At 39.3% G+C, this 15,434-nt stretch overlaps 1 non-coding gene across 1 annotated transcript; it reads left to right on the top strand.

Annotated features, from left to right (window-relative positions):
* Positions 1–3,128: 3,128 nt before the first annotated feature.
* trnan-guu lies at positions 3,129–3,202 on the top strand. The gene has a single exon. It is a non-coding gene; the product is annotated as a tRNA-Asn (tRNA).
* Positions 3,203–15,434: the final 12,232 nt, after the last annotated feature.

Below are 15,434 nucleotides of genomic sequence, written 5' to 3'. Positions count from 1 at the left end.
GACCACTTAAAATGGAATTCCCAATGGATGCATTGAATCAGTGTTGTTATTTACTTGCGCTGTGTATTTGAAATATTACCTGTGATGTCTATCTTTACATGTACTTCTCACCATACATCTGCCTAAATATTCTGTGTGTTTGCTTGCTTGTTTATTCATGTCCATGTTTTTTGATGAAGCTATGCAGACAAATGCTTAATGCACAAAAAATGGTCATTATGCTTTTCGTAAGTATGGCCTCCAGACATGTGAGAAGTTTGTATCAGCCACATGTGGCTAATTCAAATTGAGTTCTATGCTGTATGAATGCAGACCAGCTGCAATTCAATTGATTTGCATTGATTCTGATGGTTGGACAAGCCTCCCAGATCCTTACACATCTAAGGACTATTGTTGTGAAGAGTAAATAGTAATTCTATAAGCCAATAGAGAAATAGTATAAAGGTTTCTACAGAAAAAGAGTATCTGCATATTGAGATTCAATGTCTTTAAATCAAACTTTCTCAATATAACTGCCGTGGAACAATGTATTGCAAAATATGTTAGATAAACCATTTAATGTCATTCATTTAATCCCAACTATAGTAAAAATCAATTTGTTTTTTAAAAATGAATCCTAACAACAGTTCAATGTTTATTTTTCTTACAAGATACATGTAAGAAGTAACAATGATTTTTGATCCACAAATTAATGTTACTTTTCCAGAACTGCAATATTGGTAGCGTTTCAAAAGTGATATAAAACTAAAGCCTCCTTATGTCATCTATGTTAATAAAATGCTCATTTTCATCTGACATATTATTGCCTGTTTTCCAACTATAAAATGTATTCAATCATACAGTTTTTAATTATTCTATCATGCATAATCTTCCTATCTTAGTTTAAGAATACTGGTTTGTGCTGTGGGATTGCCATCTGGTCTGCATCTCCGATAAGGCAATAAAGAGGAAATTAAATGTATTACTGAGATATCATGCTATAGATTCAATCCACCAATGAGTTGAAACATGAGTCAATAATACATGAACATCATAACAAGATTATATTTGAATGAAGTGGGGGTGATTATACATGTTTCCTATTGTTACTTTTGGTCAATGTAAAGCAACTCTATTGAATGAATTGTCACAGTTGGAATGATAATTGACCTCTTGTACACAAGCAAATTATAAGTTAATGCAGAATCTCAAAACTTTGTATCTTAGAATAATGAAAGTGCGATATACATTTAACTGAAATGTGAGACTTTACTTTGCAATTTTAAAGGTAATTTATGTTTTGAATTCTATTACTGAAACAGAAATGGTATTTCAAAGCAGAGCTCTCTATTTGTCATGCAACAGCAACCAGACTTGCATTTCAAACTGGATCTTTAATAACTGGGGTTCATCCATGTTCAGATTTATAAATGGTCATTTTAAATTAAATTTGAATGGATATTAAAATCTAATTAGGACGTTCCTGTTCCTTTATTGACATAAATGTTAAAATAAAAGGTGCAATTTTTACAAAATTAAATTAAAAAAAAACAATAATTAACTGAATGCATATTATAAATCTTGCAGTTTACCAAAATAACATTTATGATGTTTTTGGAATAATAAATTTCATACACCTAATAGTTTTCCTCAACAACACTGAGAATGAAAAAAATCGGCATCATACAATAGTATTCTAAAAGCTTTTTATGACTACGTAAAATATTTTATGCTTATTTATTTTAAATTAATTTTAAACTTAGGGTTGTAGTAAAACACATCTTGATGGTATTTAAACGTCTGCCGCTTTTGGAAAGAGGATTTGAAGACAAAACAAATGAACAGAAGTGTCCGAACGTATGAAAGCTGCGCCTTCCTCATATTAATTAACAGAGCAACAAAACTTAGAGACAGCAAAGCCAGACGATTATCTTTCCCACCCACTACTGTGCATTTCTCATTTTAATAAGTACATTTTCTTTGTTAACCATAGCCCGATTTAACTTTAAAATTATTGCAATTTTACTATTAACTAGTTGTCAAAGGGAAGGCTGCAAGTGTGTTTTCGGTGTCTGATTGATATACACCATTCGTCTGATACAGAAACTTTAATCTATTTTAGTCCCATCTACATAAAGACGGAAATTCATCACGTTGTGATTGTGATGCAAAATGGCAATTACATCGAGGAAGTCTGTAATTCGGACGTTTATGTTTCCCCGCGCGATCTTAAATTAAATTGCAAAGTCGATCGGCTAGTCGTTTTATTATTTAAATAATGTTTCGAAATGTTTTGCTAAGCAGCACTTGATTATGCATGTTGCAATTTGCAATCGCGGCGATTAGTAACGTTTTAAAAATGAACTTGTTGTTAATTTGGTTGTGGGCGGTGCAGAATTAAGTATTTTAATTAATCAATCAACCAATGGGAATATCTAGGCTCCCGAAGAAATTCTTGCCATGCCAATGATCGGTGATTGTGTGTGTGAGAGAGAGAGAGAGGGGGAGGAGAGAGAGAGAGAGAGAGAGAGTTTACAGCGCCTCCAGTTGCGGGGAGAATCGCTGAGCGCCCAGCAGGAGCTGCTGGTGAATCTGAGTCGAGTTCGGATTTCTTACTGGGACCCATTCGGTCAGCAGGTGACGCTCGTCACCGTTTGGGGCTCCCAAAAGATCAGAACCCGAAATGAGGCCAATGTTTTCCGATGGCCCTTTCTTAACTGTTTCCGATCTCTCCCAACCCCACCCCCAGCCTTTTGTTGCAAAGGCGGCCCTGGTCCTCGTTACTGCAAACCTTGACCCCCGTGAGTTTAAATGAGTCGATGATACAAGAGCCCCTTTTTACCCATCCCCCCCACCAACACCGTCTTCCAGAAAAATCAATCTCCATCCCCATGCAACAGCAATTACTTGCCAACCGCTCCAGATTGGAGCCAATCGCGCCTTGTCTCTTGTAATATTTTTCCATGCAAAATATCAAAATGGACCAGTGGCTGGCGGATACGAGCTAGTACATTTCAAATGTTATTTGTTGATTTAATTAAAAAATGTTTATGAAAGGGGCTGTGGGAATGCAGAAAGTCAATTGACACCAGGTCAGGGCATACGCTCATCCTGTTATAGGCACCAAGTGGTAGCACTTTTTCCAGCTTGTCTCTGTGGCGCAATCGGTTAGCGCGTTCGGCTGTTAACCGAAAGGTTGGTGGTTCGAGCCCACCCAGGGACGCACGTTTTTTCTCTTGTATATTTTGCATTGATCGCTAACATTTTGCACATTATTAGAAAAGCTCTGCAAAAAGAAAGACAGGGTTCAGTTGAGAACGCTGTTTCCACGTTTCTTTTGGTTGAACGCATTTTCAGTCAGCAGCTAATATGAAACACCCCATAACCTCCTTCCGTCCTCACGTCAGTAAATAACGGGTACAAAGATCTCACATCGGAGTTGGCCATTCGGCCCATCGAACATATAAGAAATAGTATCCAAAATATGAGGATCTGTTTAGCAGATTTAAATAGCGTCCGTGCTATAAGAGCAGCTACATGTTTTTTTAATCTCGACAAAATAGACCGTGTATAACTATTACTGAGCAAGGGGACGATACAAGGTCTCAACATTCACCCTGAGAAGCTTTTTAAAAAAAAAAAGTCCACCCTATAGTATGTGTTACATGACAAAACTCTGACTCTTATTCAACCAGATGGTTTGTCGTTGCAGTGTTAAGGTGAGTCCCTGCATTCGGCTTTTCGGCAGAGGCTGTCAGGAGGGCTCCGTAATCCAGTAAATGTTGTAGCAAGATTCGGGGATTTGCAAATGTTCTTCAATCAGAAACACAATGTGAAATAATTATAAAATATTTTTTTCAAGAGCAATGGAAAATTTGAATTTTCGTATGTTACCAATAAAACATAAAGTAAAAATAGTCAAAGTTTTTTTAAAATACTCTTCAAGCGATTATGCCTCAATACTCGAGAGATATAGTTTCTGACCTGTTGATAAGAAAGCTTTTCATTTTGCAAAATTCTCCATGTTGGACAAGTAATTTCTAAGTTCCGAGACAGACGTCAATCCTAAACATTATAAAATAGATGCAGATTAGATCAAAATGTTGTGTTTGAGAGAAGAACCAATTACAACTACTTAGAAAGGTGTAATACACCATTAACAGGAAGGCTTCTTTAGTCTGTTCAATCCTTCGCTTAGTATATCCAGGCAAATTACAAAGTAACTTGACATATACCTTAATTCTAAGTGTTCAACAAATAGAAGACCTGCCGTCTACATGTTGCATAAACTCCTGTAGATCATATTGCCTACTCCCCCTCCTGTCTCATGATTACATTGCTGAGAGTTCAAGACAGTAACATGAAATGTAAATGAGTTTGAACATTTAAAAGTTGATCATAAAGTATGCATGTGCTTAGTTTTGTTATGCTTCCTTGTTATTTTTGAATTTCTTACATTTTTGTTTTTATTTAAATCTGATTGCATATTTTACAAGCCTTTTATCCAACAATTTAAAACCCAATACACGTGCTAACCAAAATAGATTTAACCTATTTCAGCATGAGTGCATTCCAGCTTTTTGTACAAGTCTCGTACTTTATTGGTTGCATAGCGTTGGGGGATGTTTCGAGATCGTGAAAGGTGCCATATAAGTGCAAGTCTTTTTATTGCCATCAAAACAAAATGACGAATTTAATGGAACTTTCAGCATTTAACCACTTACGCCATCCTTTCCCACAAAATTAAAACTGGCAAATAATACAAGGAGAATTACTAATCAAAAATAACCGTGAGGAGGTCATGCCACAACCCAGAAATGGATTGTGTCCTAATAAATTTTAAACACTTTATTGTAACCTGATTGTACTTTTGGGCACAAATTGGCAAATTTTATTGTTATTTACATATAATGTAGCCCATTTACTTGCAGGAACAATTCAGCAGGAATGTGTAAAACCCGTGCATTTATATGGCGCCTTTCACGACTGCAGACGTCCCACAGTGCTTTACAGCCAGCCGAATAATTTTGGAACGTAGACACTAGTAATTTAGGAAATGTAACGTTACAATTCCTTAAATACATAATTTAAATTCAGCCTTGCTTTACGCAACAGACTTTGACAGTTACATTGAACACGTTTTATTCATGGGGAAAACATTTCAAATTCTGGCTGTTAATATCCTTTACTTCAATAACTTGGGGTTTACAAGAGGGGGACAAATGCAATGCCGGATTGGGAGGCAATGGGGCACACGGTATAATATCTGTAATACTTTAACTGGGCAGCCTGATTTAACCACAACAAACCGGCCCACAACCCTATGAGAAAGTGTGTTGAATTCCGGAAACTATTTCAAACTCTTTCTCTACCTGTAATTTCCCCACCTTTATCTTAACTTTGTGATATTGTGTAAATCCTAGATTAGAAAAGAGAAATTTTGCACCAAAGGAAACAGGATCACGCTATTAAGAAAAAGCATTGGTTATAGAAATAATACGTTGTGGTCCACTAGACCTGTATCAAAAATAATAAAGTTGTAAATGAACATTGACTGATAAATCACCCTTTCTGTAGAATCTCGCAGATTTATAAAGATATAAAATAAAGTCAAATTGTGTTACTCTACTGAAGGGGAGTAACTGGAAATCGTAAAATCTGTAGGTTATCAGTAAAATGCAGCAGTATCTGGTGGAATTTTAATAATTTCAAGAAGAACAAAGTTTCTTGTACCCCGTGTGCGATGTCTATTGTGCGCAAAAAAAAAACAGCAATCGCTAAATAATACAAAATGTGTTTATTGATTCCAGTGTGGACTCCTGAGCCCTTAATTCACAAATAAAATCCACCTGTGGAAACAAGTCGATCCCCTCTCAGCAACTAATGTTCACGAGTCGGTAGATTTTTGATTTTATTTCCCGACTTAGCGAACATGAAAATGGCATAATTTATATTTGGATATGTCCATATTTGGTTCATATTTATGGCTGTAGAACAAGACCAGTAATAAGAAGCAACTCTTATCAACAAGGTTGTCGATCTAGTGAAAATTATGTAACATTAGGGTAAATAAACATAAATGGGGAGGAGAAAAAAACCCAGTCACCTCAAGGTTCATCGGTGTAACAGGAACGTAGCCACTCTCGAGCATGAATGGCATTGATTTTCACACTTTTTTTTTGAAGTATAGCTTCTCTGTTTACCTACTGCTTATGTTGCTTAATCTCTAAGCCCCTTTCAAAGGTTCCAAAGTTTGTGGCAAAACATCGGCCAGCTTTTAAATTTTTCACGTTTAACTCTTAACTACAGGAATTCGACTGTAATTTTACAATTAATTACCACACTGGATTATCATCTGGCTCTGCCGACGATCAGTGAAACAGAGGCAATGCAGTCATTGAAAGTACATCATTAACATTTTTATTCCGCAATTAAGTACGGCGTGTTCTTTTAATTGATGCCTCTCACTGGGGCGAAAAGTGAAAACTTGGATCATTTAGAATGCACTACCTTGCCATCTTTTGGCACTTTACAAATTAAAATTAAATGGAAACTGTTCTCCAGAAAAATGCAGACAGCGTCGAATAGCTGTGACTGATGTTATGCTCATATTTCAACTAAGTTCTCCACAAGTCAACTTTAGCCAGCATTTTGGTTTTGAAGATCTTGCGTGCACGTCCAATATTTCCTGTTATTTGTAACTGTAAAACTTCTTGCTACCTCTGTTCTAAGTTATTTCGTGTTTAGCTCTTATCAAGAACTACACTGCCACGACAATGAAACCCTAAACGGAGTTGATCGTAGTTAAATTCTACTTTTTCTGTGACAACTTTGAAACAGGCGATCGGGAGAAGATTCTTGGCGTGGGGTGGGTAGGGGGATGTTGTGATAAACTCAAGACATTTAAAAAAGTGGGAAGTTGAGGCTAGGTTTTCGCTTACTCAATGGGCGTGTGCGTCGTTTTTCAATGACTCCTTTAACTTCTGAACAAATGTATTTAAATTAAATATCAGATTATTGCCGTCATCTTGATGTTATTTGTTAATTGAATATTAATTGAATAATATTTTGAGCTCAAATACAAACTTAGTTTAAAAATACTGATGGAATGTTAGAGGAGTTTCAGGACTATTCAAAGGAATAAAAGCAAGTATATAGAAATTCACCTTTGCATTTTTCAGAATTTTTCGAGAATGACCTCATGTTTAAGCGTTTGATTCATTTTACTTTTTTCTGGTAGAGATGTATTTTCTGTAGGACGCCTAATGTCTACAATCCACATCCTGAGTTTCCAACTTTTGCCTGAAGTTTCATTTCGGACTGTCTTGATTCCGGATGACAACTCCATCCAGGAAGCGATTACAAACTATTACTCAATTTGGAGGAAAAGAAACATGTATTTAGACATGTATTCTTTATATATAGAAGTGAAAGGTGCGATTTATATATTGAAGAAAGCTGCTCTTTCGCTGAAAACAGCCACCCGTAAAAGTCCATTAATCTCAATGCACATATAAATACAAGGACTGTGTGCATGTATAGGTTTGAGAGATAGAGGGAAAACACACGTGCATACACGATATGTCCCATGAATCACCCCACCTTGTCCGTGTCTGTCCATCGATCATCCAGTTTAATCTACTACAGCACAGCATTCGCAGTGCACAAGAAGCTGGTTTTAACAGAGGGCTACAGTAAGAAAATACGTGTCTCACGCCAAGGACAGCAAATGGAATCAGTGAAATACTGCACCAAGAGTACTTCAACATGCCATACGTTTCACCTCCCAGACAGCATTTCCGGCAATTAACTCTCCTGCGACTTGGCATTCCAGTTGCATTTTGGAGGATGTGATTCGCCGAACACCCTATTCCGTATTGAAGGAGCCGTGCACTATTGATTACAGGGCAGCAGTTCCCTAGTTTAGCTCTTTCGGGGGGTATGGCAACGAAACTATCTGGAAGTAGAGGACAAATAGTACACACACAAAGACGTCTTCATCCATTTTATCTTTAAGCATTTCATTATTTGCGAAGAGCATACACCTATAGGTATCATTTAGAACGCACAAACTGAGAACATAAAGCAGGTATTTACTAAATAAACTAGAAATAACCCGCCTGATCATTTCAAACTGTGCACATAATTATACAGCAAGGACTACTTTGACAGATTAGACCATTCCTTAGATTCTATTTTACTGTGCATACAAAACCACTCGTCAGACACAGCTCCGAGATTTATTGGCAACAACTGTTTGACACATTAGATCACGGTATCACACAACTTGTAACCCCAGGCTGCATTAGATCACGCTGAGCAAAAAGCATATTTTATAGCAAGACCTTTCCTACTTCAGGCGATAAAACTGGCAGCGGACGCGGATTGATGCTTATACAGCGCCTCTAACGTCCTGGAGACCCCAATGCGCACCGCTGTCAATACACTCAACATTCGAAAGTAAACACCTTATTCAATGGCGGTAAACACATCGTTGATATGAAATGTGCTGATCACCCCTTCCTGAAAATTTTTAACTGGAGACTTTTGGCCGTCTTGTTTAATGCATTGCGGAATGCAGATTCTGTATATGCAAACATGCACTAAACAGACTATTTCACAGCTAAGGACACACAACATTATGGGTACATTTTCTTTCTGTTCCTCAAAACTGAGAAGAATGGAATTCTCGAATAGAATAAGAAGCTCCACCTGCCCCCCCCCCCCCCCCCCCCTTCACCGTAGAGCATCAATGTCGAGTGTACTTGAAATAGTCCTTCCACATTTCTTACTTGGATGATTTACCTCCACGTGAGCTGTGGCAGAATGTGCATTTTGTGTCCACTACAGTTTTCTCTCTAACAATTTCGAGTCGCCGATTTTCATTATATTCCGGTTTTTTGTTGTGTTCTTTCTTTGAAGTGCCCACCTGAAAGCGAAGAATAAATCAAAACAGTTTCTTAGAATGAAAGTCGCGGGACTTCAGACGGCGGCTCCTCAATTCGCTGCATTGCTGTTTGCATTTCCGTATTTATATGTTTCATTATCAAAGCTAGAATCTTCTGTGGTTTTCAAATCTAATGTAATCTGATATCTAAAATGCACATAATCCTAAAATGGCATATATATATATATATATATGTAGAGTCCTTCTCCAAGTTATTTTGTCTCATTGTACTGAGTCCCCACGACTGTACATGGCGTTACATTACTTTTCGTCAATACTTATTTTTACCTGCACAGAAAGCAGTCAGCATTCAGATGATATTATGGCAGTTTGTGTAAATCCCAGCTATCGGTTTCTGCGTTTGATATAACATGTAATGCTTTCATTGCATCTTGCATTCCAGCGATTGAATGCCTATTCCGTTAATTTCCGATCCCTTTTATATCCATCACCATTACTGCACCAGCAACCTGCATCTATGTCATGCATGTCTAAAAGAAAATATAATTCTGACCCATATGCTGCTTTGTAGATTAGTAGTTACGATCAGGAAAGCATTCATGTGATCCCACTGACAGTCAGCCTTATCTTTGGTAGGTGACATATCTGAGAACAGCTTAAATTGAGCAGAGACTACTATGTGTTCTCGGCTTATATAGCTACAATGATTTGGTCACTTGTTTTCATATTTGAACTATTTTTACATTTGAAAATATACATATGTGACTAGGTGAAGTATTTCTATGTGCACCATATTGCCTATAATTATAACCCTTGATCAATTTCTCCTGGGGTGGGATTTGAATTGATGAATGTGAAGGCAGTTTGATATATTTAAACATCTCTATCATATTACAGTAAATGATTTGTTACATTAGTTTCTTTCTCAACTTCTATGTTAACTATAATCTTTAATAGCAAATTAAAAGTTATATAAAACAATCGACATGGAAAAAGTAAACTTGTTTTGCATAATCGAATTTCACCATTAATGCTTCCTTTAAACATAGAAGTTATAAAGATTTGCAATTGACTCAAACATGTTTTTTATATCTCTTGTGCCATTTATGCTTAAACAGTGCTGATTGCATCAGCAGGAGATGCTCTTGGAGGAACCTTGGAGAAACCTTGGCGGAATCTGATGTATGAAAGAACTGAATTAATCAGCAGCTGTTATTTTAACTTTGCATGTTGATTCACATTAATACCTGCAAGCTAGTTGTCCATCACTGATGTCATCAGCACCCATGAACCAAACAAAAATGTTGCTGTCATGCCCATAGTAAATCATGTCCATAGTAAATGTAACACCATGAGTGCCTCAAAAATACAACTCACTGATGTCAAATTGAATTGCACTATGAACATTTAATTGCACTGGGCAGCTATCAAAACATTCCAGATGTTGCAAAATCTGTGAAGTTGTCTTCAACTCATAAATCTCTCACTACAGAAAAAAGCCTTTACAAAAACACTTCTCACAACTGAGGATTTTTTTTGCTTCACCTGATGGCTGCGGTTGCTACATCTCAAATATAAATCAGACAAAGAAATCAGAAAATACTACTAACAAGGATGGCATAGTGGTGAGGACCCGGGTTCGATCCTGGCTCTGGGTAACTGTCTGTGTGGAGCTTGAACATTCTCCCTGTGACTGTGTGGGTCTCACCCCCACAATCCAAAGATGTGCAGGGTAGGTGGATTGGCCACGCTAAATTGCCCCTTAATTGAGAAAAAAAAGAATTGGGTACTTTTAAATTTATTTTTAAAATGCTACTAACCAAAACTGAGTGTTTTGGAGAGCAATGCACAAACGAGTATAACGTAGGAACATTGGAATTAGGGACAGAAGTAGGCAATTCAGCCCTTCAGGCCTGTTCCGCCATTCAATCAGATCATGGCTGATCTCTTCCTGGTCTCAAATCCACCTCCCTTACCTGTTTCCCCCTATCCCTTTTAAACCATTCTTAAAATCATAAATATATCTAGCCCCTTCTTGGAACCATTTAATGACTCAGATTCCAGCGCACTATGGGGCAGGGAGTTCTACATCACCACCCCCTGGGAGAAGTAGTTGCTCCTAATTTCAGTTTTAAATCTACATGGGTCACTGTCTGTGTGGAGTTTACATATTCTCCCCATGTCTGCGTGGGTTTCATTGGCCATGCTAAATGGCCCATTAATTGGAAAAAAAAATAATTGGGTACTCTAAATTTATTTTTTAAAAGTTTTATATCTACCGCCTCTCAACCTATATCTGTGACCTCTCGTTTTAGTTTGCCCCACAAGGGGGAACATTTGGTCTACGTTTACTTGATCAATCCTCTCATTGTTCCAAACTCCAGTGAGTATTAGGACAAACTGTTTAATAACTGGGCTTGTGTGCCTTTTATACCTTTTGAGGGATGCCACTACCCAAAGTATTTTGTTTTGTCAGTAACCTGGGAGGTCTTGTGGTGAAATGGGTGATGTTCCTGCCTCTGAGTAAGAAGTTCTGGGTTTGAGTCCCATTCCAAGACTTGAACTTCATGGTGTAGCATAACAAGTTGATGATCAACTTGTGAATCCTTCCAATATGCCTGATGGCAGGTAGTAAAATAAGAACAATCTCCTGATTAGCCAGAACCCGCAAAAGGTAATGACGAACCGCTGCAGTACCTTGCCAAACATAATCATGGACCAAGTTCATGATTGACAATACCCACTTAGGGTATGGTACTTGATTCAATTTTTTTTTCCAATTTGGGGCCTCACGGTAGCATGGTGGTTAGCATCAATGCTTCACAGCTCCAGGGTCCCAGGTTCGATTCCCGGCTGGGTCACTGTCTGTGTGGAGTCTGCACGTCCTCCCCGTGTGTGCGTGGGTTTCCTCCGGGTGCTCCGGTTTCCTCCCACAGTCCAAAGATGTGTGGGTTAGGTGGATTGGCCATGCTAAATTGCCCGTAGTGTAAGGTTAATGGGGGGATTGTTGGGTTACGGGTATACGGGTTCCGTGGGTTTAAGTAGGGTGATCATTGCTCGGCACAACATCGAGGGCCGAAGGGCCTGTTCTGTGCTGTACTGTTCTATGTTCTATGTTCTATGTTCTAAGGGGCAATTTAGTGTGGCCAATCTACCTACCCTGCACATTTTTGGGTGGTGGGGTGAGACCCACTCAGACACGAGGAGAATGTGCAAACCCAACACAGACAATGTCCGGCTCCGGGTCCTCGGCACCGTCAGGCAGAGTGCTAATCAGTGCACCATCATGCCGCCCATGGACCATAAATATAAATTAAATGGCAGATATTACTAAAATAGAGCTTATGAATTGCTTCAGCAATCCACAGCACTTCTTTCATTGGATGTGGGTGTTGCTGGCAAGGCCAGGACTTGTTCCTCATCCCTAATTGCAGAATGCATATAAGAATCAGCCAAATTTCTGGGTCTGGAGTAACTAGAGCAGTAGGCTAGAGCAAGTAAGAACAGCAGATTTCCTTCCCTCAAGGATGGAACTTTGCAACACTTCATGAAAGTTGTAATGGTAACCATTATTGAGACTAGCTTATAATAATCTTTATTGTCATAAGTAGGCGTGCATTACACTGCAATGAAGTTATTGTGAAAAGCCTCTAGTCGCCACATTCCAGCGCCTGCTCGGTTACATGGAGGGAGAATTCAGAATGTCCAAATTACCTAACTGCACATCTTTCAGGACTTGCGGGAGGAAACCGGAGCACCCAGAGGAAACCCACACAGACATGAGGAGAACATGTAGACTCCGAACAGTCAGTGACCCAAACTAGGAATTAAACCTGGGACTCTGGCATTGTGAAGCAACAGTGCAAACCACTGTGCTACCATTACATTGCAAATCTATTAATTTAATGAAAATTCTACCAGCTGCCATGGTGGGATTCAAATCCATGTCACCAATGCATGTAAATAGCCCAGGCCTCTAGACCATCAGTCCAGTGGCATCACCATTATGCCACCACCATCATGATCAAAATCATGCACAAAGTCCTTCAAAACTCTGGAGATCTTTGCAAAGAATTTCATCTCCTCTCCTTCTAGAAATAGCCTAATCCCCAGTCAATCAAACAACCATATCTGGAGAACCTTCAGTACTCAGTCTGGATTGAGAAGATCCACAAGTGTTACCTTCAAGTAACAGAAACAGCTGCAGCAATGTATTCTCAGCTCTGCATCTGTCTGTAGCACAAAGTCAAACTTGTCACAGCACTATGAACAGATTATTTGCTCAACTCAGGGAATTTGGTGAGGCCATGAATTTTAAGGATTAATATCTTTCTAAAATCTAGTCAAGTTTGCATTTAGCATTTAACTGAACTTAAAATGTAATTTATTTCAGTCCTAGTCAATGACTTTGCCTGACTGCATTGGGTTTCTCCAAGTGGTCTGCTATAACCCCCTTACTATAACCACTGTAGTCAGTCATTTCCACCATAAGGGTAATTCAACAGCTACTTAGAGAGTGCAGGCATGAGGACCACCCAAGGTGGCCACCAAACCCATCAGCAAGACAAAACGAAGAGAAATCTGTAGTCACAATCAGCAAACTAACCTCCCCACCCCCCCCCCCCCCCCCCCCACCACCACCACCTCCCCGGCTCCAACTATACCACCCCACAATTTACCACAACAAAATAACCACAAAATGAATGAAACCCCCCCTCAACTAACCTTAACCCAAAAGAAAACAAAAACACTCATTATTCCAAACCAGCTAATATAATGAGCTGCAGCTACCCCCTCCTGTTACCGAGCAAACTCTTCGGCTAGCAAGGTGGCCCCTACCCATGGCAAAAAAAAACCAAACTGCCAAGATTGAAAACACAAAGTAGAACAAAACCCATCAAACATCATATTCCAACTGGGAGCTATATATTCCCCTTAATAACCGTAAAACAAAGAATGATGCTCCTCGTAACATTCAGCCCCCGCCAACATCCAACATATGAAACAATCACTCCGCCCAAGAACAGAGAAATACAAACATGTATGTGCAAGGAACCCCAACAACCCCTACCTCCGACAACCAGAAACCTCACAATAACATGACCAACTGAAACGGAACCATGTTTTTTTTAACAAAGGCGTCCACATCCTCTGGGGCATTAAAATAATAGTCCTTCATCTCATAAGTCACTCAGAGCCATGCCGGGTACACCATCCCAAACTCCACTCTTATACAGCGAGACTTTGGCCTTGTTAAATGGCGTCTGCTTTTTTGCAAGTTCAGCTCCCACATCCTGGTAATGCCTAATGGGGTGGCTTTCCTATTTATAGTTCCAATGAAGTTAGTCAATTTCAGGAATCATTCCTTCTCCTGGAAGCTGTGGAACATAGCTGCCAAGGTGGTTCGTTGGGTTGGGGCTTCTGTCTAAGTGTCCAATGGACTCGATACAGATCGGGAGGTGACGTGAATCCATCCTTCCCCACCATCTTCCCAAAAATCTTTGAGAATTACTCTGTGGGAGTTAGGCCTTCCATATCCTCTGGTAACCCCACAATTCTGAGATTCTGCCTCCTAGCATGGTTCTCCAGATCCTCACTTTGGCCCTCAGTGCTTTATTTTCACTGGCCATCAGGGAGATTTCATCCTCCAGTGAAACAATTTGTTCACTGTGTTTTGAAAGATCCACCTCCATGCCCTTAATCGCCGCACCATGCACTTTTACTGTTTTGGAGGTCTTTTCCAATTTTGATTGAATGGGAGCCAGGGCATCCTCTATTGACTTTCAAAACGTCTTCGGACACAACACAACCTTCCAGTGCTTCTCAAACCCCACTGCCAAGACTCCGGCAAGCATCTTGGCCGTTAGTGGAGTGGCCGGAGTCACAGAAGCCTTCACCATTTTCTCCACCATGAAGCTTCGAGAAGACTCTGAATCCATCAGCAAGTTTCTATCAGCAATTCTTTTTCTCTGGTCTTTCTTGGCATTTCCCTTATTTGGGCACATTGGGCTATTGATCAGATTTTACGTAAACATTTTCCTAAAAACTGGACAAAAAAGGCCAACAAACAAGTACTCTGGCGGGCCACCTCTGGTGCAACCTCTTCCCTATATGATGTCACCACAAATCGTCTTCTGAGGAAAGGTTGGCCAGGTTGGGCGTAGGAGAGGTGATCTTGCTGAATCAGATATGATTCTGAGGGGTCTTGACAAAGCAGATACTGAGAAAATATTTCCCCTCATGGGGTGTCTGGAACAAGGGGGCACAGTTTCAAAATAAGGCATCTTGCATGAAGTTGGAGATGATGGAGCATTTGTTCTTGCAGAAAGTTGCTAGTCTTTGTAATTCTTTTCTGGAGATAGCAATGGATGCTGAGCCATTGAATATATTCAAGGCTGAGTTGTAGATTTTCTTTCCTACAAAGGAGATAACAGTTATGGGCTTGCAGGAAATTGGAGTGAGACCACAATTACATCAGCCATGATCTTACTGATTAGCGGGGCAGGTTTGAGGGAGGAAATGGCCGACTACTGCTCCTATTTCTTAT

This window comes from Scyliorhinus canicula, chromosome 5 (assembly GCF_902713615.1).
Source record: "Scyliorhinus canicula chromosome 5, sScyCan1.1, whole genome shotgun sequence".
Classification (NCBI taxonomy): Eukaryota; Metazoa; Chordata; class Chondrichthyes; order Carcharhiniformes; family Scyliorhinidae; genus Scyliorhinus; species Scyliorhinus canicula.
The sequence above is the reverse complement of the archived record's forward strand: the minus strand, read 5'-3'. Positions and strand labels throughout refer to the sequence as shown.